Genomic DNA, 26,515 nt, shown 5'->3' on the forward strand with positions numbered 1-26,515 from the left:
TAGGTCAATTTGAGGATAATTAATATTTTAACACTATTGAGTCTTTCTACCCTTTAATATGGTGTATCTCTTCATTTATTTAGATATTTTACATTCTCTCAGCAATGGTTTGTAGTTTTCAGTTTGAAAAATCTTACACATAGTTTGTTAAATGTCTTCCTGTATAATTCACTTTATGCTATTTTAAGTAGTATCTTTTAATTTTAATTTTCAGTCATTTGATGCTAGTATATATGGAAATACAATTTATTTTTGTATCTTGATCACGTATCTTACAAATTTGCAAAGTAACTTATTTATTCAAATAGTTCCTTGTAGATTCCATTGAATGTTCTACATAGGTAATGATTTTGACTATGATTTTGACACTTTTACTCCTTCCTTTTCTACTGAATGACTTATTTCATTCTCTTTCATCATTGCCATGACCTGTGCCGTAGAGAGAGAATGGAGGTGATGAGAGAATGTCCTATGATTGTTCTTCTTTGAGAGAAAGCTTTTTTTTTAACCATTGAGTATGCTGTTAACTTTAGGTTATTCACAAATCCAGGTTGAAGATGTCTCCTGCTGTCCTAGTTAGCTGAGAGTTTTTATCAGGAATAGATGTTGAATTTTATCAAATGCTTTTCTGCATCTATTTAAGATGACTGCATGTTTTCTTCCTTAGTTTGTCAATACGTTGAGTTGCAGTGACAGATTTTTGCATGCTAAACCAACATTGCATTTCTGGGGTAAGCCCCAGAGCCAATCATGATCTATTATTTGTTTCATATACTGTTGGATATGATTAAATAAAATTGTATTTGTATTTTTCTATTAATATTCATAAGGGGTATTATAATCAAGTATTTGTTGTTATTTTTATGTCTTTGTCTTATTTTAGTTTCAGAATAATTCTAGTCTCATAAGCTGAGTTGGGAATATTCGCACCTTTTCAATTTTCCAGATCACTTTGTGTGTAACTAATTTTATTTTTTCCTTGATTACTTGGTAGAATTCACAAAAGAAAACATCTGGGCCTGAAGTTTTTTTTATCTAGAAAGATTTAAACTATAAATTTGATTTATTTAATAGATAACAGCTCTAGTCAAATTATCTATTACATCTTTAAGTGAGCTTTGATAGTTTATATCTTTCAAGGGATTTTTAAAATATCATCAAAATTGCCAAATTTATTGACATAAATTTGTTCATAATATTATCATATCATCCTTTTAATATCTCATAGACTATATAGTAACATCAACTATCATTCTTGATATTGGTAATTGGTATCTTCTCTCTTTTTTCCTTATTAACCTGCCTGAAGTTTTATCAAGTTTATTGATCTTTTGAAAGAACCAGACTTTGATTTAAATTATTTTCTTTAATTGTTTTTCTATTTAATTTGTTAGTAAATTCAACTCTGGTCCATGTTATTTCCTTTACTTCTGCTTACTTTGGGTTTAATTTGCTCTTTATTACTTAGTTTCCTAAGGTACACAGTAGGTCATTGATTTAAGACCATATATCTTTTCTAATACAGATCTTAGAGTTGTAAATTCCCCACTAAGTACCACTTCAGAGACATCCTACAGTTTTTGATATGTTGTGATTTGTTCTGCATCCAGTTCAAAATATGTTCTAATTTCCCTTTTCTTCTTGGTCCCTGGATTACCTAGAACTGCCTTATACAGCTTTAAAAGACAGAGGGATTTTCCAGATAACTTTCTGTTATTGATTTCTAATTTAAACCCATTGTGGTTTAAGAACACACACTGTATGACAAACCCATTTACATTTATTGAGGCATTTTTATGGACCACAGTATGGTCTCTTTTGGTAAATATTTCATGTGCCCTTGAAAAGCATGTGTATTCTGCTGTTGTTGGTTGGAGTGCACTCCAAATGTCAATAGGTAAATTGGTTGATATTTTCTTCAAGTATTACATATCTTTGATGATTTTGCATCTGCTTGTTCTATCAATTATGAAGACAGGGTTAATAAAATGTCTCATTATAATTTGGCTTTATCAATTTCTCCTTAAACTGTCATTACTATCTGCCTCATGTATATGAACCATCAGTTTTAGTACGTAACATTTTGAAAATATTATAACGTTTGGATGAATTGATTCCTTTATCAGAAATGACCTTTTTATTACAGGTAATATTCTTTTCTCTGAATTGCATTTTGTCTGATATTACTATAGCCACAATAGTTTTGTGTGTGTGACAAATGTAAGCAAACTATATCATTTCCTTCTCTTTTAAAAACCTTTTTGCCTATTAGTAACTATATAGTGAAAATATTTTATTTGTAAACAGCATATAGATGGTACTTTTCTATTTGTTTAAAAGATATTTTTTAATTAATTAATTAATTAATTTTTGTTACAGATGTTTCTCCTTCTTCCCCCTCTGATTCCCGCCCCCTCCCTCTCCCTCCTGCCCTGTCCCCAGCTTTGTTGTCCATGTCCATTGGTCATGTATACATGAATATAAGTTATGTGGTTTATCTCCCCCCACTAGCCCCTCTTCTGAAGCTTGTCAGTCTGTACCCCACTTCCACATCTCTGGGACTACCCCGTTCCTCAGACTGTTATGTTCATTATATTCTATAAATAAGTGAGATCATATGATACTTGTCTTTCTCTGTTTGGCTTGTTTTGCTTAGGATAATACTTTCCAGGTCCCTCCATGTCATCTCAAAGGACAAGAGATCTTTCTTTCTTACAGCTGCATAGTACTCCATTGTGTATATGTACCACATCTTTCTTATCCATTCGTCTACTGATGGACACTTGGGCTGTTTCCAGATCTTAGCTATTGTAAATAGTGCTGTTACAAACATGGGGGTACATATATTCTTTCTGATTGGTGTTTCAGGCTTCTTAGGGTATATTCCTAGAAGTGGGATCACTGGGTCAAATGGAAGTTCAATTTTTAATTTTTTGAGGTAACACCATATTGTTTTCCATAGTGGCTGCACCAGTCTGCATTCCCACCAGCAGTGTACTAGAATCCCCTTTTCTCCACACCCTTGCCAACACTTGTTGTTTGATAATGTTTTGATGGTGGCCAGTCTGACAGGTGTGAAGTGATACCTCATTGTTGTTTAATTTGCATCTCTCTGATGATTAGTGATGTGGAGCATTTCTTCATATGTCTCTTAGCCATTTGTATGTCCTGTTTGGAGAGGTATCTATTTCCTCTTCCCATTTTTTAATTGGGTTCTTTGTCTTTCTTTTGTTGAGTTGTATGAGCACTCTATATATTTTGGAAATTAACCCCTTATCTGATGTATCATTGGCAATTATGGTCTTTCATAGAGAGGGTTGCCTTTCCTTTTTATGCTCAATTAGTATTTGACAAAGGTGGCAAGAGCATACAGTGGAGTAAAGGCAGCCTCATTAATAAATTGTGTTGGGAAAATTGGACAGCTACATGCAAAAAAATTAAATTAGACCATCAACTTACACCATGCACAAGAATAAACTCAAAATGGATAAAAGACTTAAATGTGACTCACGACTCCATAAAAATCCTGGAAGAAAATGTAGGCAACAAAATTTCAGACATCATATGCAGCAGAATTTTCACTGATACATACCTAAGGCAATAGAAACAAAGGAGAAAATGAACTCATGGGACTACATCAAACTCAAAAGCTTCTGCACAGCAAAAGAAACAACCACCAGAAGATGTTTTTCTTTATTAATTTTAGAGAGAGAGGAATGAAGAGTGGGACAGAGAGAGAGTGAAACATCATGAGAGAGAACATCGATTGAGCACCTCCTGCATTCCCCTCACTGGGGATTCGGCCCACAACCTGGGCACGTGCCCTGTCCCGGAATCAAACCAGTGACATCTTGGTGCAGCATGGGTCTATGCTAAACCACTGAGCCACAATGGCTGGCCATTATTTTTTTAAATCAAAAATAAAAATGTTTGCCTTTTATTTGGGGTGTTTCAACCACTTATATATAAGTAATGTGACAATTCATGTAGTTAAGTTTAACTCTATCATCTTGCTACTTGTTTTCAATTTTCCCTATTTTAAAATTTTTATTATTTTTTTTCTGTCTATTTTTGTATTGATATAATTTTTATTTCATCTAATATTTTTTTGCTGGCTCGTCAACTATAATTATGGTTTGTAATCTTAGTGGTTATTACAGGGTTCATTTTATCTATCTTTAATTTATCACAGTCTACAGTCTAACTGATACCATGCTACTGTACATATAAAAGTGCTACAATACTATACCTTCATTTTGACCTTAGGGCTTCATGCTAGTGTTCCATTAACTTTCGTGTATAAATATATTATAACTGCCAATACATTGTTATTATTTTTGTTTGAACAACCAATGATTGTTTAAAGGTATACAAATAATAAGAAAACTAGTATATAATTGCTCACATCTTTGTATATCTAATTCTGCTGTTCCTGGATGCCCTCGGTGTGTCCATACTCTGGTATCATTTTCCTCTGCCTCAGGAACCTCCAATAACATTCCTTGTGCAGGTCTGCTGCTGCTGATTTTTCTTCTCTTTTGTGTTTATGGAAAAGTCTATCTCAGATTCATTCTTTCAGTACCTTAATTTTTTTCTCGTCTTCTCACTTGCATGCTTTCTGATGCAAAATGTACTATCATCCATTTTCGTTTGTGTGTGTGTGTGTGTGTGTGTGTGCGCGTGTGCATGCATTTCCTTAATTTATAGCACTATATAACTTTACAAGCTCATTTTATGTATTTCTTTTTCAAGTCATAGAATCAGCCATTTCTCTGAGGAGACTCTGCTCCTTTTATTGGTACACTAGTACCTTGGAGAATGGTATTGGGTACCAAGACCTAGGTCTGAGAGTTTTCACTTTACCCCTATTGCTTCAATATTTAGTAAATGGGTAATGTAAAATAATTAAGTTAATAATAGAGAATGTAGAAGGATACCAAATATTGCCTTTATCCAGAAAGGATTTCTTTAATAACAATAAAAATGAAAAATAAAAAAAAAAACAGGAGAAAAAATAGTAGAACCCTCTGTATTAAAAGGGTAAAACTATGTTTACTGAAAAGTATCATTGTGTGCAGAAAGGAGCTAGTTTTCAATAAGTTCTTTAAAATGCCCCTTACTAACAGGGATTTAATATCTAAAATGTAACAAAAGGCTTCCTGAACTTTTTAAGAAATACAGGAAATGCTATATAAAAATGGAAATGACAAAAACGCATAAGACATAGATCGTGATATCTAGTTGGCCATCAAATATATAATCCGATGAATGAGTTCACTTGTAAACAGAGAACGCAGAATATCAAGGTGCGCATTGCTTCATCCAGCTAAGATGGGGGGCGGGGGGAGGGAGTTTGTGGCTAAACAACGCTGTCACCAGGACCAGCTAGGAAAAACAGACAACATAGGAAAAGAAATCTGTTTGAAGACAATAAAGCTTTCTATGGCATCTGAGAATTGAGAGAATAGGATCTAATAGGAGAGGAAACTTCAAAGAAGTGAACCCACATATTGTAGACACTTTTCACTTCAGGGCCTTTGTGGATTTGAGGCACAAGGCAAGAGACTAAGAATCTGCAAAGGTTGCAGGCAGAAAATCTGCTACCAAAAGGTAGATATGAATTGAAGTGGACCTTTCAAGAAATTAGTGAGAAAAACCCAAACAAATAATTTAATGGAAAGAAAAACCTAGCGACTAAGGAGCTAACGTCTTGATGAAAAAGGAGGGGAATATCACTAAGTTCCACAATTAGATACTGGCCAAATTCTTAAGCTGCACATTGAGAGAGACGAATACTTTAAGAAAAACAAAAGAAACCCTTCTAAAAAGCAGAGTATTTGTCAGACTGTGATGCCAAGATGCCTCAATGAGCTCCACAGGCTCTTGGCTGTAATTCCCACCGGGATATATCCTGGGAGAGGCAATAAATCAGGAGTCGAAGTCTTATCTTAAATGCAGTCAATGTGCAAATCATCTCAGTTTCTAAGAATTTATGCAAATAGGATCTTACAGATTTCTCTCCATCTTTCTACCACAACAAGAGCTACTGTTTTCTTGAAAAATATATTATTAAGATCACCTACATTTTTTTCATTACATCCACAGAGAAGGTCTTTGTTATTGGAGTTACAAAAAGAGAGGATAAAGAGAGTGGAAGAAATCAATGTTTGGAGAAATAAAATAAATATTGGTTGGACAATTTATCAAGACATCAATCAACAATTTTATCAAGCCTGGCAGAATACATACAAAGAAAATTACACTAGTACACAAAGTAGAACTATTGAAATATAGAAAAAGAAAAGAATCCTAAAATAGTAAAATTTGGAGAGGTTCCCTTCAAAAGTACAGTGATGAGATTAACAGCTAATATCTCAACAGAAATTATGGAAGCTAGAGATAGTTTAATATTTTTTTTATTGTTCTGAGAACACATGACTGTCAATCTAGAATTCTATTCATATAAAATTATATTTTAAATGTAAGCAAAAATAAATACATTCTCAGAGACTTAAAGACCAAAGACTCTATTGACAGTTAAAATACATTTTGCTGTATTTTCAGACAAGAGTAAAATCATCCCAGACAATAATACAAATGAAGGCTGTAAGGAAAAGCAGACAAAGTAGTTCTTGAAGTCTATGTATTCCCCAGACAAACCATCTCTGCACTGTGAAGATCTGAAGCCATAAAAGATTGCTTTGGCTTCCTGTGTCCAAGACAATAGTTATCTACATTCCTTGTGTTGTTGTAACTAAAAATGTCGATTATGCTTTCATGTAATACATTGTTATGCTTCATAGTTAGAAATTTAATCCATTTGCAATCAGACAAGAGGTCCATCTCTGATATGAGGTAGGACATAGTTTTGTTTTCTCTCAAATGAATTGCTGATTGTGACAGCTCTACTTATTAAATAAAGCATCTTTTTTCATGTTAATTAAAGAGAAAGGGAAACAGAGAGATTTTTAAATAGAAAGATACCTCTAACTGACCAGAACTCTCTATCTTTACATACAATGGAAGTACATTAAATCTATACCTTAAGAAATCACATAAGGTGAACAACTTAATATTAGGGAGTCAGAGAAGACCATGTTCCCTAAAGGAAAAACGTGACATCATAACCTGGTCCCTAACAGTCAGTCTTCCAGGAGGATACATAGAAAACTGTCAGGAAGGGCAGGGTGCGTTCAGTAAAATACCAGTGGTCCAATACGGTTGAAATTTAAAATAAGCAGTGGTTGAGAGAAATGTTAAAAATGGAACTCAAAGGAAAAAAAAAAAGAAGGGGTCCAGGTCATTATATACAAATAAAGGCAGGACAGCCCTTAGGCAGTGGACATAGCGTTGGTTTGTAATGGATAGAGTCCGTAGCTACGTTATGGGAAGCAAGCTCAAGCCACCCCACCCCCTCTCACACTACAACCAAAGAATATCTAAATTGGTCATATTTACAGCCATTGATTGGACAATTTTGCTCTAAAATTTTTTGGCATTGGCCTTTTAGAGACCTCTTTCTACTTCCCAAGTCTCACGGAGTCAAATGGATGGCCCACTGTCTGCTTTCAATCATGAGGAAATGATAGTCTTCTCTCTGCTTGTACCAGCTTCTCTCTCTGACCCCTCATTGACAGTCCTGCGCTCCTTCGCACTGTTTCTCCTTCTACGTTGTTGCTGACCCAGACAATTTATGCAAACTGCCCCCACGTGTCACTCCTGGAATCTCTGCAGCTGAGCACAGCAGGGATTTAGCTGACCCCCCGAGAGTCTGCCAGAACAGGAAGTCGGCTTCATGGCAGGACATCCGAAGAAGGGAGGCAGCACCCTGGTCCTCCTGCCTCTGGCTGGTAGTGACCCACATCGCCACATCACTTCCACTCACAGGCCATCCACCGGAACTTGTCGCCAGTGACCAGTCCTCGAACTCACTGCAAGAAAGGCCTGGAAATACGGAGGAGCCCTGGAATCTTGCTTTTCTCTAGTGAACGTTGCATCTGCTCTGGAGTGCCTCTCTCTCTCATAAATGATACCTGCTTAGAGGTTAGTTTGATTTCTGCACTTTCAGTTGTTTGAGCATTTACATTTTTTTAAAATGTGTTTTTATTGATTTTTTAGAGAGAGGAAGGGAGAGAGTGATAGAAACATTGATGTGAGAGAGAAACATGGATCAGCGGCCTCCTGCACGCACCCCCTACTGGGGATCGAGCCTGCAACCTGGGCATGTGCCCTGACCAGAATCCAACCCGGACCTCTCGGTCCATGGGATGAAGCTCAGTCCACTGAGCCACACCAGCCGGGCAGCTGCTTGAGAATTTATAAAGGTGCTGTTTCATCGGATTCTCTCGGCAACCCTGAGATACAGGCTCTGTGAAGGTGAGTCATCAGCCCCAGTCCACAGCACGCTAAGGAGCGGCCCAAGGGAACCGACAGCTGCTCTCGCTAATGTGTGTCACACGGTTCTCAGCCTTCAGCCTGGGTCGGGATCTCTGGAGGACTGTTCAGGCAGGTTACAGAGCTCCGCCCCGAGGGGTTCCCGGTCAGTGAGGCTGGCGGTGCCCAAGGTTTTGTGTTTCCAGTGGGTTCTCAGCCGTGCTGCAGCTTGGGGTGCAGGGCTGCGCTACAGCACAGCGGGAGCCGCCTGGGAAAATGTCCAGGGTAGGCTAGCAGGGTGCACACTAAAGCACTGCCACGAGTAAACCTTTCCAACTCGGGACTAACCCTCAGCGGGTGGGACGAGTCTGCAGGGTCTGCAGTCACAGCCTCCCTTCCCCACACGTCTCCTCTGAGCGCGGCAAGCGGAGCGGGGCCAGGCGGTGGTCTCGGGGAGCCCCCCCCCCCCCGGCTGCCGCCCTGCGCAGGAAGTCCGGCCACCCCTCTCCCTCTGCGCAGCCCACGGCCGCAGCCCACGCTGAGCGCTGCTGCGCGTGTTCTCGGTTTGGAGGGGAAGGAGCGCAGGAACGTGGTATTTCTGCCCATGCCTCTGGCAGGCAGAACCACGGCCCATCTGTTCTCGTCTCAGATTCAGCCCACCCTTGATCTTTCTTTTTCTTCTAGACTTCGCACTTCCCAGAAGGACGGAATTATTAGCAGGTACTCCTCCTCAGCTCTGGGCTTCCCAGACTGTCTGAGGAGCCCCTCCCTCCAGATTGCCAACCTCAGTTTCTAAAAGTCAAAGTCCCCAGGGGTGGGTGACAAAATCACTGATTCATACATATGTATAAGTAACTCTTTTTGGTAATACACCTGGTGTACAAGGTATACATTTTTTAAAAAGCTAATAATGATAATAATGTATAAGCAACTGAATGTTTTAGTATCCAAACTAGCCTATCCAACATGTACGCCACATGCATTAACAGAGATTTTGTAAATATTCTGCACTTATGCCTCCAAAGCCAGCTCTCATCAAGGGATTCCAAGAGTTCCGAGAAGGGATATTGCCTGGCCAGTTGGAAGACTAGTGTACTTTTCCTAAGACCTATTTCTTCATTCTGTTGTACCAAACTGCTCCGAAACAAAACCCCAGGACCCTGACACAGAGACACTTTGAGAGGTGAGCTGACTTTGACGCGGTCCCTAGAATGGAGTGTGACAGTGACTAAATGCAAACCGCCCCTGTGTGCGCAGATGCTCGTGTCCAGGTAGTTGGGGACCCTAGAAAGAGAAACCACAGACCCAAAAGGACGCCACAGGCCCCCCGCAGGTGTGACGGCTTTGTTCATTAACTGTGTCTGCGCCTGCATTGCACGTTCATCCCCACCCACTGGCCCTTTGAGACAAAAACAAGGATTAATCACATACTCCAGCCAGCATGTCCTGGAAAGAAACAATGCTGTAGAGAGGGAAGTCGTGAAATGCCTCAATGAGTCTTTCAGAAAAGCTCAACTGGTTGCATTTCCCATCCCAGGAATGGAGTTAGGCAACACCTGTGTGTCAGAGGTAAGAGCATATTCACCTGGAATTAGGTTAAATTGTTCAAACACACAAATCTTCACCAACTGTTCAAGTCTTCCTAGAGGCTAATTGGCCGGAGTCCCAGCAGGATTCACAGGAGGACCCTGTGGAGCCGCCCCGTGCGCTGACCCTCTGAGACCGCAGCACAGGTAGAGCAGGGGGTAAAGGGGATTCACCTGGGTAGGAGGGGATCACAAGGGGTGAGCAGAAAAGGCAGGAGGAAGTGCCAGCATGAAATTCCCATCTGGCACCCTTCACCCTTCCCTTTGTCCCTGTAGGCGATGCGCATTGAGTAGCGGGCTCGAAAGAAGCCGCAGGTGAATGAGGCGGGGTCATTGCCCTTCTCGCGCTCCCGGTCGGATACAGGGAGTAGTATTTGCACACTTTACAGTTACAAAAGGGGGGAAGTGATCATTCTTTCTGAGGGACACAGACAAGCTGTGGGAGAAACCTTGGAGAAAAATCTTCAAACTCTACGTTCCAGGGGAAAGTCATGGAGGAAGTGCTTCTGAGGGGAGGCTTGGGTGCGGGTGACACCACAGACATTTTCAAGATGATGGCCGGTGGAGCGACTCGACTCAGCAGAGATGGAAATAACATTAGGGAAGCATTAGATGTTTCGGGGGGCAAAGGTTAAGGGTATGATTATCTAGAGCATCTAAAAGACGAGTAGGGTTATGACTTGGAGGGAAGTTGGGACTGAATATTAGAATACACAGAATATGGAATAAGGGGCTTCTATTATATTAGAATAGAGGGCATCTACCCAAATTCTCTTCTAGAAAGTAATACAAAAGCGTAGAGGTGGAAGGGAAGAAGATTTCAGGGCTGAACTAAGAAATGGAAGGAACGCTATTCCAGTAGTTTATTTGCATTTTCATTCAACCAATAATGATGGAACCCTGGCAAAGAGAATCGGGTAGGATTTTTTGCTTTGATTACTGATAAATTCATTCAAATAGTGTAGAGAGTTGAGTTCTAGTCTAGGTGCTGTGCACAGAGCAATAAATCAGTAAGCAAAACCCTCCCCCCTATGGAGAGACTTCCTCAGAGCCAGGCACTGGTCCTGCCAGGCCTGGGGGACCAAGCCTTCCTCCCTGTCCAGTGTCATTGTCTGGGATCGTGAGATGTAGATGCTTCTGCACTCTCTCTGCATGAGACACCACAAGTTCATGGCTGAAGCTCTCATAAATCCTCTTAATAATGGAAACCTGCTAGGACAGACAGTCTAGAAAGTGACATACAGCACCAAGTAGGCAGCGCCCAGAGAGGTCTGTGACCCAGAGAAGGGACACCCTGGACCATCACAGTGTGCCGGAGGACCCCATAACTCATTTTTTCTATTCCCCATAGGCCTCATGTTTCTCCAAACCATAAGCTTTTATTCATGTTAATACTCCTGTTTAGTTGGGCTTGACTTCATCTCTGCTTGCCAAAAATATAACCACCCTCTTTTATTATTAATATTTACTCATTCCAATTTAACCATCATTATTACAAATAATGATAGTGGCATGTGTTAATCATGCTATCCCATTAATAATAAAATTACCTATTTTATGTAGTCCTAATAATTGTGATTCAGAGAGGTTAAGTGATTTACCTAAGATCATAAAACAGGCAATAGACTGATGCAGGATTTTGATCAAATTCTGTGTAACAATGTGAGTCTGTTGTTTAACACATATGCAGCCTGTTTTCGCCTCCTCCACTGGTGTGCTCCACTTTGAATTTCTCTGACTTACTAAGCAGTGCTTACCAATGCTTTTCAGTGGCCACAGTCCTATGCTAGTGCCGAGAGAGTTAGCATCCCATCTTCTTCCCACAATCACTAATAGCTCACTGTGTGTCATTCATATATGAGCTATTACTATATACACATATATGTGTGTATGTATATCCATGCATTGAACGTCATGTTGTTCGAGGGTCAATTGTGTATGTGTGTGTGTGTGTGTGTAAGAATATACACACTTATACATTAATTATTTCCATAAATATTGTAAGTATTGTTTTTTTCTTCTTTACAATTTTTTGAATAACATTTTCTTTTCTCTAACTTACTTCATTGTAAGAATATAATGTATAACACATATAACATACAAAATATGTATTGATCCACTGTTTATGTTATCGTAACATATTGGCTTATAGTCAATAGTAGGTTAATAGCAGTTAAGTTTTTGAGGAGTCAAAAGTTATATGTGGATTTTCAATTGCATGGGGGGGTTGGCATCCCTAACCCCCATGCTGTTTAAAGATCAACTGCTATTTCATATATATAAACACAAAAACATATCCCATCCTTGCTGCAAGGGTTTAATAATTATTGGTTGAATGAATGTGCACAATATATCCATTTACTATATATATATATATATATATATATATATATATATATATATGCATATGTAAAATCTCTGTGTTTCCAGTTCTATGCTGAGCACTGGGAATAACAAAGAGACTTGAATTTGTCTGAAGAGCTCACAGTCTGTGAGGATGAGGAAACATATGAACAGAAAACTGTTCAATTTGACAACTGGTAGGAGTCTGTGGGGGAAGCAAAATGGTTGGCACTTTCTAGAGGAAACAGGAAGGTCTTGCAGGAGGCCAGTCCCTCCCACATAAAAGGACCCACTTGGAAACATTCTGAAAAGCTCCAGTGAAAGAGGCTGTGATATTTGAGCTGAGCCTGCAAAGAAGAATGGAAACTCCCCTCGAGCTAGTCCTGAAATCCCCAGCTGCCTTAGGAAAGAAAGGCTGCATCTGTCCAGATTCGGGTTTGGGCTCCTTCTCTGACGCTCTGGTGCTTTTTTTCCTCCACAATATTTTAATACTTACAATATTAATATTTCTTTTTACTGGTATTATTTCCAAAAAGTATAAAAACAAAGCAAAATGTATATTTAAAATGTACACTGATAGCTGTAAGCACCCTATTCTAAAAAAAAACAAAGCTATCATTTGAAACACAAATAAAATATTCAGGACTCACTGAAAATATGGTTCAGACTATCTAAAACCAGCAAACTACAGTCCTTAGGCCAAATCTGATCTGTAGCCTATTTTTATAAATAAAGTTTTATTGGGACACAACCATGCTCATTGGTTTACATTCTATCTATGGCTGCTTTTATGCTACAATTGCAATGTTGAATAATTGTGACAGATATCGTATGACCTGCAAAGCCAACACTATTTACTGTCCGGATCTTGTCAGAAAAGAAATGGCCAATCTTTGGTCTAAGAGGGATGGACAAAAAAGATGAGGATGTTCAACGCATTATGCCTAGAACAGTACTACCCAAACTTGGTCAGTGCGAAGATATCAGATTATGACTCAAAAGACACAGAAATTGAGAGCAAACATTTAGAAACTTCTACAGCAATTGACAAAGTAATTTTAATGTCTGTTGAATATAATCATTAAAATATTGGTCTTGTATTTTTTATTTTATTTTACCATTTATTTTTAAAGTAACCCTTCCTTTACAATTTACTTTTATTTTATTGCTGTGTGAATGAATGGGAATTTATTTTTATTTTCTTTTATTCTTTATTGATTTTAGAAAGAGAGAAAGAAAGAAGGAGAGAGAGATAGATACATCGATGAGTGAGAACATCAATTGGCCCCCACCGGGGATCAGGCCCAGAACCTGGGCATGTTCCCTGACTGGGAATCAAACTGGTGACCTCTTGGTGCATGGGTCGCTGCTCAACCGCTGAGCCACACCAGCTATGCAGGAATAGGAATTTTAAAGAAATGTGTTTCACAATAGATAGTTTGAGTAGCACTGCTGTAGAACACAGGTAGCCAAACCTAGCCATCAAAGGGGGCAGAATTCATCAGCACCAAAAACCTCATGGTATGGTGTTTTTGTTTGCTAAATATGTCTGGAGTACTTTAATACTTCTGTCATTCGGTAACTCAAGAAGCATTTATCTCTGCATCCAGTCATCAAAATCAGGACACTTCACAGTGACAATGCAGACACTCGTTTTCAGCCAGGTTGCAAGAAAAAAAAAACAAAGAAAAAGACCTGAAATCTAACCTGGTCGTCCTCTTACATTCGGATTTCTTTGGTCTACAGTGTGTTTGTGTGTGAATATGTGTGTGTCTGAGAGACCTGACCTTAGACACAAAGAGGGCCCCTGGACCAAAGCAAAAGTACAGTTTATGAATTTGATAAACACTTTTAGAATTTCCAATCATTTGCTTCTTCGTGAATGTGTATTTAAATCATGTTGAAGTTCCATTTTAGACCAGTAGATATTAATCAGAAAAAAAAATGCTACTTTTGTCTCCTAGTTAAAAAAAAAAATCCTTATAATGTAAGCAATATTGATTATGTGAGCGTGAAAATGACTTATGAGTCACTCGAAATTTCTTCAAGACGCCAATAATCAAAACCATGTGATGCCTGTCGACATCAATGATTCAAATGGTTTCTTAAATAGTACTGAACAAATTCAGAATGTCCAGTTAGACAGTAACCCCCAAAGGAACAGCAGACTGCCAGGGGATTTGTCTCCCAGGACTCTTGCTCCCCTTGAAATACGCACCCCTCACAGCCTCGTCTGCCAGCTTCCAACAGGCGGTCGCCTGGGTTCATTTCTGCACACCAAGGCCTTCTGTGGGGAGACAGTCCTTGCTGGGCACCACTGGTAAACAAATTAGAGAAACTGCATTATGTTGTATGAGATGGCGTTTTTCTCTTGCTGAATGTAATTAAGTTCATCTAAAGGTCAGCTGTGAAGGGCCCTCCGCCATTACGGCTGCTGTTTCTGCAGAAGCTTTGTCATATTCAATTCTGCAGCTTTGCTGTGGATATTTCACGAGAGCTGGAGCCCCTCCAGCCCCACGACTAGATTGCCTTGTGTCTGTGAACCCTTACAGTACCGTATGTTCCTCAACTTCTGTCCCTGGCAGCAGAGGAGGGGTGTGGGGGGTGGTGTTCTGTAGCTGCAAACACAGCTGTTTTTGAAGAAGCAATTCCCAATTAACTCACTATCACTAATAGCTATTCACCTCCACTCCCATGTGATAAAGTCCCTTGTACATTTAATAACATTTATATTCTTAGAATTATTTCTAAGTGTCCAGTAGAAGTTCTCATTTGGTAAGTGCCTCTAAGTCAGAGGCCCTCATGATGTCTCTGGTTCAAGGGCTTCATGGTGCCACCAATCCCATGAAGGCACCTCTGCTTTGATGCAGGGGTTCCGGATCTCTTGGCTGAGTGGCCTTGACTCACCCTTGGGCTCACCCTTGGGCTGTCACAGTTGTGTAGACCTAAGCGCTGATATCTGTCACTATGCCCAGACCTAACTGACGACGGAGCTGATTTCAGGACCTGGCTTGAGTCTTATGACATCTGGGGGCCTCCTGTAAACCATTGAATCCTATGGGATCACTGTTTCCTCGCTGGAGAATGAGAACATGCCATTGCTCAGTCTGTTGCCAGATGGCAGTATTGTTAGTCATCTACGTGGAAAACTTTCCAGGGTGAGAGGGGCATTGGGATGACAGGGCTGTCCCGACATCTCTGGCAAGACCTATGGTCACTCCATACAACTCTTCCTGATGACAACTGTTTGAGGAAACTATTTAAAAATGCTTCAAAACCCCTCTGGAGCCCAGGATTACTTCTTCCTTTTCTTCCTTCCGAAACTCAAAGTACTGCCTCAAAAGCAAAGACTTCAACTCAAACTAATACTCCAAACAAAGAAAAACTCAATTATCTAGAAAGTAATAGTCAGGCCTAACTGCAGGAGATTAGTATAAAAGTGTGAATAGTGATCTCATTCAAGAAGCTCGAGAATATTCTAAAGTATGTACAGACGTGATGCCCCCACCCCCAGAGTTAAGGTCCTGAGTGCGATGAGGGGGCAGGGCATGAAACGGGGTATTCCGTGCTCGCTGCCAGTGTCCTGCTGCTACGCTCCTGTGTTAGCGAAGCATTGCACTTCGGGGAGCCTTCCTGAATAGAGGGCATCATTTCCAGCCAAGGCTTTAGCTCTTTAGGTGCCTTACCCAAACATGACTTCCAAGACTCTGAAATCAATACTAGCAAGACTCTCTCAGGAAAGGTATATCTCATTTGTCTGAACAACTGCCTTTACTTATTTCTTTTTTATGCTAACATTGTACACAACCATGGTGCATTTGTTGAAATGATGAAATAAACCTCAGGACATTACTATTAGCTAAACTGCAGACCTTATTTGGATTCTCTATTATTATAATTTTTAATTCCTTTTTATGTACTTTAGCACTCCACTAAGTGTTTGCTTCTAGAACTATCTCGAGCTCCCCACAAATTATTTAAGCATTTCTCAAACACTGGGAGAAGCAGGCGGCAGTAACAAAATAGTTAATTTCAATATCAAGAAAATCGTTTTTTCCCCACTAAGAAGGTTGGCATTGAGTATGTATGTATGTACGGGATGGGGGATGGTATTTGTTTTCTCCCTTTAACCAATTTCACAACTGAATGAGCCTCAAGCTTATCTCTTGCCTCAGCAACTCAGAGAGACGCCCACCACAGACTGTACCCAGCACTTACTGATAATCTAAGTACTGCATATAATAGCCCCCCGAGTGCTCCCCGGGAAATAGCCACACAGAGTGAGGAGCTAGTGGAGCAGAGCATCTATTTCCAGATACAGCCATGCTTGTCTTTGGTCAAATTGTGCTTTTTCCCGTCCAAATAGTGCCCATTTCATCTGCTAAATCACTGTCTTGAGGCTCCCTCCGCAGAAAGAGCGGAGCGTGCTCTCGGGTGGTAGTTAGGGATCCGCGGGGGCTGGAAGTCAGAGCGTGTGGCTAGAATCCTACTGCAGCTGTGCTCTGTGGAAGGCAGGGGCGTTGGAAAGGACAAAGGATTCAAAGCCCCCCAAACCTGAGTTTGAATCCAGACTTGCACATGTATTCACTGTGACCTTGGGGAGTGGCTTACATTCTCTGCCTCCGCTTCATTTATTAGAGTAACAGTGGCAATAAGGATGTTCTCCTGTGGACGTGTAAGAAGTCAGGTGGCCCATACTCATGTCTGCAGCTGGCAGACGCTCTAGGTGTACAATTTCTCTATGACCAGGCCCACCCCCAGGGAAAGAAAAATACGGGGCTGAGATGACATTCGGAGTGGCCATGGACGTTAATGAATCTGCTCTTCTTGGCACTGTCTCTCAATGAGGAATTCTGGCTTGCTAGACCCTTGCGGCTGTCTGTTGCAGTTCATAAAGTGACCCTTTATCCAAAAGTTTGCAGTCCTCACTGGGGCTGACACATAAAAAATAAGCACTATTCAGTAGCCAAAGGTTTTCAAGTTGACACTGCAGTCACAGGGGTGACTCCCTCCACTCCTCAAGCTCAGAGATCTACAGCGGCCCTTGATCTGCAACTGAACTCTAGCTTGAACCTGGTTTTCATGACCTTGCATGACCTGAGCCAATCCTACACAGACAAACTTGACCCCGCGGCTTTTCCACATGCATCCCTGGCTCTTATCCACTTGGTTCTTCCTCTGATCATCCTCAAAGGCATCGACAGTCCTCTTGTCTTTGGAAAGCTTTGTCCTCTGCCCCTCCAGCTCAAATCTCTTATCTTTCCCGAGGTCTTTCCTCTCTTACATCTCTCCTGACTCTTGAGTGCTCACCAGAGTTTAGCACTCAGTGCTACTTTGTGCTCTAATTACTTCTTCGGTCTCTGGTTCGGTCCCCTAGTGGAAGCACACACATGGTACATGCAGACATGACCCCAAGCATCGTTTACTGCCTGACAGTCACACGTACACACATCCAGGATGTCTTCATGTAACACTTCGAGACAATAGCTCTGAAAGCATCTCTTATGCAAAATATAATACAAAGTATGATTTCTTTAAAAAAATTTTTTTTCTTTATTGATTTTACAGAGAAAGGAAGTGAGAGGGAGAGATAAAAACATTGATGAGAGAGAACATTGATTGGCCGCCTCCGGCATGCCCCCCACTGGGGATCGAGCCCACAACCTGGCATGTGCCCCGACCGGGAATCAAACCGGCGACCTCTTGGTGCATGGGTCGACGCTCAACCACTGAGCCACACCAACCGAGCAAAGTATCATATCTTATACACAATACGGTGCTGGCTCTTTACATGCAAAATCATTCCAGTGAGTCACTGCGTCTTGTGATACTGGGTAGTCAGAGAAGCGTGTAATCACTTCCAGGAGGAGGGAGTCAAATTGTAAAATTAATGGTCGAGTCCCCAGTAGGGACAGCCTCTCATTTTCATGTTAATCAGAGTGATATCTATTTTGCTGAAATACAATGTGGAGGTCTCTAATAATGAGGCTTATAATATTCATCAAAATTCTCCAAAAAGTCAGAACACTAGAAGTAATATGATAACAAACACGTATGTTTCCAGATACCCTGAATTGGTAGCTGTTTACACTTTGTCATGTCTTTATTTTTTTATTTTTTCCTTTATTAATTTTTAGAGAGAGGGTAAGGGACAGGAAGAGATAGAAACATGGATGAGAGAGAACATCGATTGGCCGCCTCCTGCATGCCCCCCACTGGGGATTTGGCCCACAACCTGGGCATGTGCCCTGACCAGGAATCGAACTGGCGACCTCTTGGTGCATGGATTGACGCTCAACCACTGAGCCACACTGGCCAGGCCTGTCATGTCTTTAATTAAAGGTAAATAAATAGAGGTAGTTCCCTTCTTCCCCTCCCAGCCAGTTTCATGTCCAATGCTCTTCTTAGAGGCAACAGATACAATAGATGTACAATGGTCTCTCTAGCCTCTGTTATATATATAATACAGCATATTTTGTGTGCGTACTTAAACACTTTGAATTGGTAACATAGTACTGTGCATTTTTTCCTTCTGAGTTTACCTGTATCTCTCAGTATCATGGCTTCTGTGTGTGTGAGAGTTTGAGTCATTCTATAGTATGAACAGACCATGTTGTGTGTGTTTGCTCATGTGTAATAGGCATTTTAGTTATTTCCATTTAGTTAGATTTGTTTGTTCATGATTTTTTGCTACTCTAAACTAAGCAGGAAGGGATGCACTTAAGCAGAAATGGAAATTACTGACGCCTGGAACATGTGCATTTTTCATGTTACCAGATAGTGTAAAATTCTTCTCCAAAGTGGTTACAACCATCTACAGTCCAAAAATGAGGTATGAAAGTACCAATATCCCTTGCAAAAACTTGCTATTGTAAAGAAGTGTATTGATTGCAAATTTGACTATTGAAAAGCCATCACTGTGGCTTTAATGTTAGTAGGGATGCTGAATGATTTTTTACACGTGTAGCTAGTCTTTCGGCTTTCTTTTCTGTGAGTTGCCTGTTCATAACATTTGAAAAAAAATTTTTTTCTTAATTGATTTTTAGAGAGGAAGGGAGAGGGAGAGATAGAAGCATGAATGAGAGAGAACATCGATTGGCCGCCTCCTGCAAGCCCCCCACTAGGGATCGGGTCCACAGCTTGGGCATGTGCCCTGACTGGGAATCGAATCGACAACCTCTTGGTGCATGGGGTCAACACTCAACCACTGAGCCAAGCCAGCTGGGCTGTTCATAATATTTGTACATCTTTCTAACACTATGGGATTTCATTGCTTTATATATTATAAATGTATACATTATATATTCTAAAGCTGATATTAACTTTGCAGGTTATCCGGGACTATAATGTATATTAATTAGAATATAGGTTAAGGTGTTATAAGAAGGTGACACTAACATATAGTGGCTCAAACAAGATAGATATTTAATGATCTCTAATATAAAAGTCTGGGTTGTAGGAAAGAACTGGTACTATGGCTCTGCGTTGTAAGAAATCCAAGCTCTTTCTATTTTGTTTCTCTGCAGTCCTTCAAACCTCCCTTTCAGAGTCCATGATGACTACTCCATCTCCCACCACTATACAAACATGCAGTTGAAATCTTAAGGGGAGGAATACCTTTCCTATTACAAGACACGAGTTGGCCACCCACAGCACTTGCTTTCCATGTTGCATTGGCCAAAAAGTAACTCTACGGTCATGTGTATCTGCAAGGGCGTTGGCAGAATACAGTTCCCAGCTGTACGGCTCTGTGCAAAGCTGAAACTCTAGTGTTGGAGAAGGGAGGAGCTATTGGCTTTGGGGTAACAAACCACAGTGTTATGTCAATCCACCCACCAATTTAGAGACCAGATTATTCAATTATACCCTTATTCCCCAAATGAGACAAGCTCATTTATTCCCTCAGGGAGACAACCCAAAGTCCAACCTAATAACTGCACCTAGTTACCAGGGTTCTGCATCCAGGATTTCCAAATTATATGTGAACTTCTCAATTAAGCCCAGAGAAGATGCTATCTTTTATTATTGCTTCGATTTTTAATTTAACTCTTGGAGCCTCAAATATATTTAGAGACAGTCCTCAGGCAGAGAGTCTCCCTCTTCAGAGCTTAATCATTTCTATCTCTGCTTGCAAACTCACTAACTATAAACTGAGTTTATCTTTCTCTTAGAATCTTCCTGAAGTGCTAAGAAGATGTTAACATCAACATTTTTAATTTTTATGACCAGGTTGTTAATGTTAAAAGTTCAATGAGTCAGTAATGTCTTCTAAATTACCGCAGACATGAGTAGCATGTTCTTGCCATGACACAGCCAAGGTTTCTTTGATGATCTTTGAGTGTGAAAATGTGGCTAGACTATACTCTCCGTATTCAATCAAATACCGATATAAGTATTGCTGGGATTTATTTTGTAAATGTGATTACAGTCCATAATCAGTTGAATTTAAAATAAATTACCCTAGATCGTCTGAGTTGGCCTGATTTAATGAGTAAAAGGTTGTAAAAACAGAACTGAGGCTTCCCTGAAGCAGAAATTTGCCCTGGAGACAGCAGTGTCTGCCCTTGCCTGAGAGTCCCCGCCTGTCCTTCCTGGTGGCCTGCCCCGTGAATTCTGACCTTGCTTAGCAAGATCTCACAACCAGGTAAGCCAGCTTCTTAGATAGCTACATAGGTAGATGTAGCTACATAGGATAGATAGATAGATAAAAGCTAGGTGGATGGATAGATAGATGGATAGATGGATGGGTGGATAGATAAATAAATGGGTGGAAGGATGGATGGATGGATGGATGGATGGATGGATGGATGGATGGATGGATGGGCAGGCGGATGAACAGGCAGATAGACAGACTAGGGAGATCCAACTGGATCTGTTTCCAGTTGCAGGTTGAACCCTAATACAGTGACTAGCTCTTCAGCTTCTGGTTTGTGTTCTGCTCATCTACTGCCTGAATATTACACCAGTGCCATAGATTTCAGCTTTGTTGCAACAGACTCCCACTTCAATTAACCAATTCTATATTAAAGTTTCCACAACAGTGAAAGCCTAACATTCAAAGCCTTAAATGAGCCAGAAGATCATCTTTCTCTTACACAGAAGTACAGCTAAATCATCCAGGCTGGCAGAGCTGCTCAATGCTGACATCGTTTACTTACTAAAGGGTGCATTTTTATTTTACTTTATTTTATTTCCCCCCCAAAGGGTTTTTCCTTATTTTTTATTGTTGAAAGTATTGTAGATGTTCCCTCTTTTCCCTCCATTGACCCCCTCTTACCCACTTCCCTCAACCTAATGTCTGTGTACATAGGGTGTGTATATATGCATGTAACTTCTTTGGTTTATCTCTTCCCACCTCCCTCCTACCCCCCATCCCTCTGAGGTTTGTCAGTCTGTTCCCTACTTCCATGACTCGGGATCTATTTTGATCAACAGCTTATTTTGTTCATGGTGTTCCATAAATAAGTGAAATCATGTGGTATTTGTTGTTCTCTGATTGGCTTATTTCACTCAGCCTAATACTCTCCAGGTCCCTCCATGTCATCTCAAAGGGTAAGAGATTTCTCTTTCTTATAGCTGCATATAGTACTCCATTGTGTAAATGTACCACAACTTTCTTATCCACTCACCTACTTATGACATTTGGGTTGTTTCCAGAACTTAGCTATTGTAAATATTGCTGCTATGAACATGGGGATGCATATATTCTTTCTGATTGGTGTTTCAGGCTTCTTAGGATATATTCCTAGAAGTGGGATCATTGGGTCAAATGATAATTTAATTTTTAATTTTTTGAGGAAGCACCATAGTGTTTTCCATAGTGGCTGCACCAATCTGCATTCCCACCAGCAGTGTATTAGAGTCCCCTTTTCTCCACACCCTCGCCGGCACTTGTTTGATGATTTGTTGATGGCGGCGATCCTGGCAGGTGTGAGGTGATCCCTCATAGTCATTTTAATTTGTGTCTCTCAGATGATTAGCGACATTGAGCATTTTTTTATATGTCTCCTGGCCATTTGTAAGTCCTGTTTGGAGAAGTGTCTATTCAGGTTCTCTGCCCATTTTTTAATTGGATTGTTTGTCTCCTATTGTTGAGCTGTATGAGTACTCTATATGTTTTGGATATCAACCCCTTATCCAATGTATCATTGGCAAAACATGTCCTCCTAGAGAGTGGGTTTCCTTTTCATTTTGATGCTGGTTTCTTTTGCAGTACTAAAACTTTTTATGTAGTTTGATGTAGTCCCATTTATTATTTTTTTCCTTTGTATCTCTTGCCCTAGGCAATGTATCGGTGAAAATTCTGCTATGTATGATGTCTGAGATTTTTCTGCCTACATTTTCTTCTAGGATTTTTATAGTTTCACAAGTTACATTTAAGTCTTTTATCCATTTAGAGTTTATCCTTGTGTATGGTGTAAGTTGGTGGTCTAGTTTCATTTTTTTGCATGTAGCTGCCCAGTTTTCCCAACACCATCATTTTTAAAAGCACCTCTTTATTACCCTACCACATCAGAATCGCATACTCCATTTACTTTGTTCGTTTGCATGTTTATTTTTTAACGTTTTAACATATATGTTTCATATTTTAAAACATTTCCTAAATGTAATCAGTATTTTATCTTTCTCAAAATAAGGCATAGCATCTAGTGACTTCTCTCCTTCTAACTATCCTCTTCCCAGATGCCGTACATGAGTTTTAATATTTGTATTCTAACTTGTTTTACAATACAATAAAATAATTTATGTTGTTATCATCATATGTAATTAATTTGTACTTAGATTTCCCAATATAATTTGTTAATTTTCCTTATATGTTTGTACTTTAAAGTTATTTAAAAATTTTTTTGCATTTAGTCTCTATGTAGTGCTTTATTTGAGTTTTCTAAGCTTGACAGTTTCTTTATTTCAACATGTAATAAATAGACGGTGATGTCCATCAACCCTTCGGAATTATTGCATCCTTATTTTCTAACAGATATTGTTGCTGAGAGAAGTCTGCTGTCATTGTAACTGCTCTTCCTTTATAGAAATGACAAACTGTCTAGGGTCAGCATCCTGGGAGATGTTACCCTTTTAGTCAAGTACACTGAAAGATTCTAGCTTCTAATCCTTATTTATATGTAGGAAACCTGGTTCTTGTGTCATACCAAGCTTGAGATTTATTTGGCATCATTTTTCTGTTGGCATTAAAAACTGGAGCAGATCGCCCGGCCGGTGTGGCACAGTGGTTGAGTGTCGACCCTGCACCAAGAGGTCACCAGTTCGATTCCCAGTCAGGGCACATGCCCAGGTTGTGGGCCCGATCCCCAGTGGGGGGCATGCAGGAGGCGGCCAATCAATGTTCTCTCTCATCGATGTTTCTGTCTCTCTCCCTCTCCCTTCCTCTCTCTAAAATCAATAAAGAAAAAGAAAAGAAAAGAAAAACTGGAGCAGATCATCTCTCTGTGGTCCTGACTTTCTATAAATCCTTTAGCTCTGGGCTTTCTCTCTGCATTATTCAGAAACTGTGCTTATGACTTTGAGTATATACATTTATATTATACCCATTATATAGACATTTGATATAGAGTTAAACATTTTAAATACATTTTATTTATCATATCAATGTTTTTTTTTTTTTAATGGAGTTAGATTTGCACTGCTTACAGTTTCATTTTGTAATTTTTCCTTTTCCTTTTTATCTTTTTCCTTTTAAGGGCAAAATTTCTGAGCCGTTATTATTTTAATGTGTATTATTTCCTAATTGTAACTGTAATGTGTGTTAGTTATAAAAATTAAAACATCACTTAATTACATTTTCTTAACGTCTTTTTAGAAATTAAGGCACCGTCAATGACGTGAGAATGGCTATGAAGCCAGGAATAATCTTTCAACCAAGTAATGCAAAGACATTTAAAAAGCAATTGTAAAGTAACAATTTTCTCCAATTCTTTTAATCAATCTGGGCACGTTTGGAGTTTGTTCTGATGGTCACTGATGCCTCCTATTCTATTATTTAGGCCAATTTTGTAGCAATATTGACTGACAAATTACATATTTTGGTATGTTATTAATATTTACAAAGCATCCATCCCAGGTTCATCATGAATGTCACCTTGAGTGGAAGAATTACGCTCAAACATTATTTAAATTTATGGCAACAAGCAAAAGTGATCATTATTATTTTTTATTTTAGAAAGTGATGTAAAGAGTTCATCTCAAATAACAATCACATAGAATATTCATAACCCTCGACTGCCATCAACATTTCTGTGAAGAAAGGGAGTTTGGGAAAAGCTACAGCTGAGACAGGAAGAGAGCCAGGATGCGTAGAACGTGAAAGCTGAGACACAGAGCTGACCACCGGACAGCAATTTACAGCAGATACAGAAGGTCACCTCCCTAGAAATACATCTAAGCCCCAGTTGTATTTCAGCTCCAGACCCAGAAAAGCAGCAAAACCAGGTGGGCGACACCAGGACCAGCTGCAATGACTAACGACCCCTGCCCTGACACTGACCAGTCAGTGAGGACCACGACCCCAAAGAAGCATACCTAGAAAACTGATGGATATTCTCTTCAAAGCGTCCCTGAGACCTCCCCTAAGAGAAATAAAAGCTTCCAGACAAAGGACCCAGCCCTCTCTCTCCTTCCCAGGAGCGCTCCCAAACCTCCCTTTGTCTCCCCCCCACAAGCATGCATCTCCTAGATTCCGAGGAACCCACAAAGCTTGCAGCCAGGGCAGCAATGGGCAGTGGCAGTCCATCCCCGGCAAACCTCCCGCACCTGTCCCCAAGATCCCTGTTCTCTGACTTCTCGGTGAGCCACAGCAGACCAGCCTGGACCCATTTCCCCAGCTCTTTTTTGTTTCACTATCCCCAGCTTTAATAAACATCTTCTAAAATTCACCTGGACTCACGCTGTGAAACGTCTCCTGCGTGAAGTCAAGAACCCCATGCTACTGACCCGGCCCTAGTTAGAGCCTCCCAGGGCCAGGACCCCTTTCCGCTAACACGACCGCACACAAAGCTGGGCCCTAAGAAAAAATACTACTCATCCTCATCTTGCTTTTCTGGAAACAAAATTTTATTGCCAAGATTTTTAAGTGACCTCTTTCTAAGTTGCCCCAAACCTGTGAACACAGTGAGAGGGGCTGAGCCGCTGTGTAGAAAGACAAGGAGGAAAAGAAGGAGAAGACGGAACATCCCAATGGGCTGGGGCAGGTGCGTTGCAGAAGCGGATCCCACCCTTACAGAAAGAGAAGAATGAAGCACAGATCCTCTTTCCTCTTTCTTCCAAACATAGCAATATTATTTCCAGACATTCCCAATCGAACATTATGGCACCCCAGTTTAGAAATGTGTATGGGGTTAACCATATTTAGTGAGGTCAGAAACAAGTCCGGATTCTTTTCTGGGGCGAAGCTAAGTTTGAGACAAGCACTGATGTCAGAATCTGAGTGAAGTCTGATTAAAGATGGTAGCCTACTCTTCTCAAACCTCTGGTGAACTCCCCGGAGTGTCAAGCAACCAGTAATAACTGATCTCTCTCTCAATTTGTAATAATTCTACTTCCATAAGTCAACACTCAAGACTCCACGCTTCCTGTTCTTGTGAGAGAACCTAGAAATGGACCCAAGTCAATATACTCAATTAGTATTTGACAAAGGTGGCAAGAGCATCCAGTGGAGTAAAGACAGCCTCTTTAATAAATGGTGTTGGGAAACTGGACAGCTACATGTGAAAAAATTGAAACTAGACCATCAACTTACACCATAGACAAAAATAAACTCAAAAAATGGGTAAAAGACTTAAATGTGACTCATGAATCCATAAAAATCCTAGAAGAAAATGTAGGCAACAAAATTTCAGACATCATACACAGCAGAATTTTCACTGATACATCACCTAAGGCAACAGAAACAAAGGAGAAAATGAACACATGGGACTACATCAAACTCAAAAGCTTCTGCACAGCAAAAGATACAGTCATCAAAATGGAAAGGCAACCCACTGTATGGGAGAGCATAATTGCCAATGATATATCAGATAAGGGGTTAATTCCCAAAATATATAGAGTGCTCTTACAGCTTAACAAAGGGAAGACAAAGAGCCCAATTAAAAAATGGGCAGAGGAACTAAATAGACACCTCTCCAAACAGGACATATGAATGACTAAGAGACATCTGAAAAAATGCTCCACATCACTAATCATCAGAGAGATGTAAATGA

Source organism: Molossus molossus, unplaced genomic scaffold (assembly GCF_014108415.1).
Source record: "Molossus molossus isolate mMolMol1 unplaced genomic scaffold, mMolMol1.p scaffold_m16_p_15, whole genome shotgun sequence".
NCBI classification, from domain to species: Eukaryota; Metazoa; Chordata; class Mammalia; order Chiroptera; family Molossidae; genus Molossus; species Molossus molossus.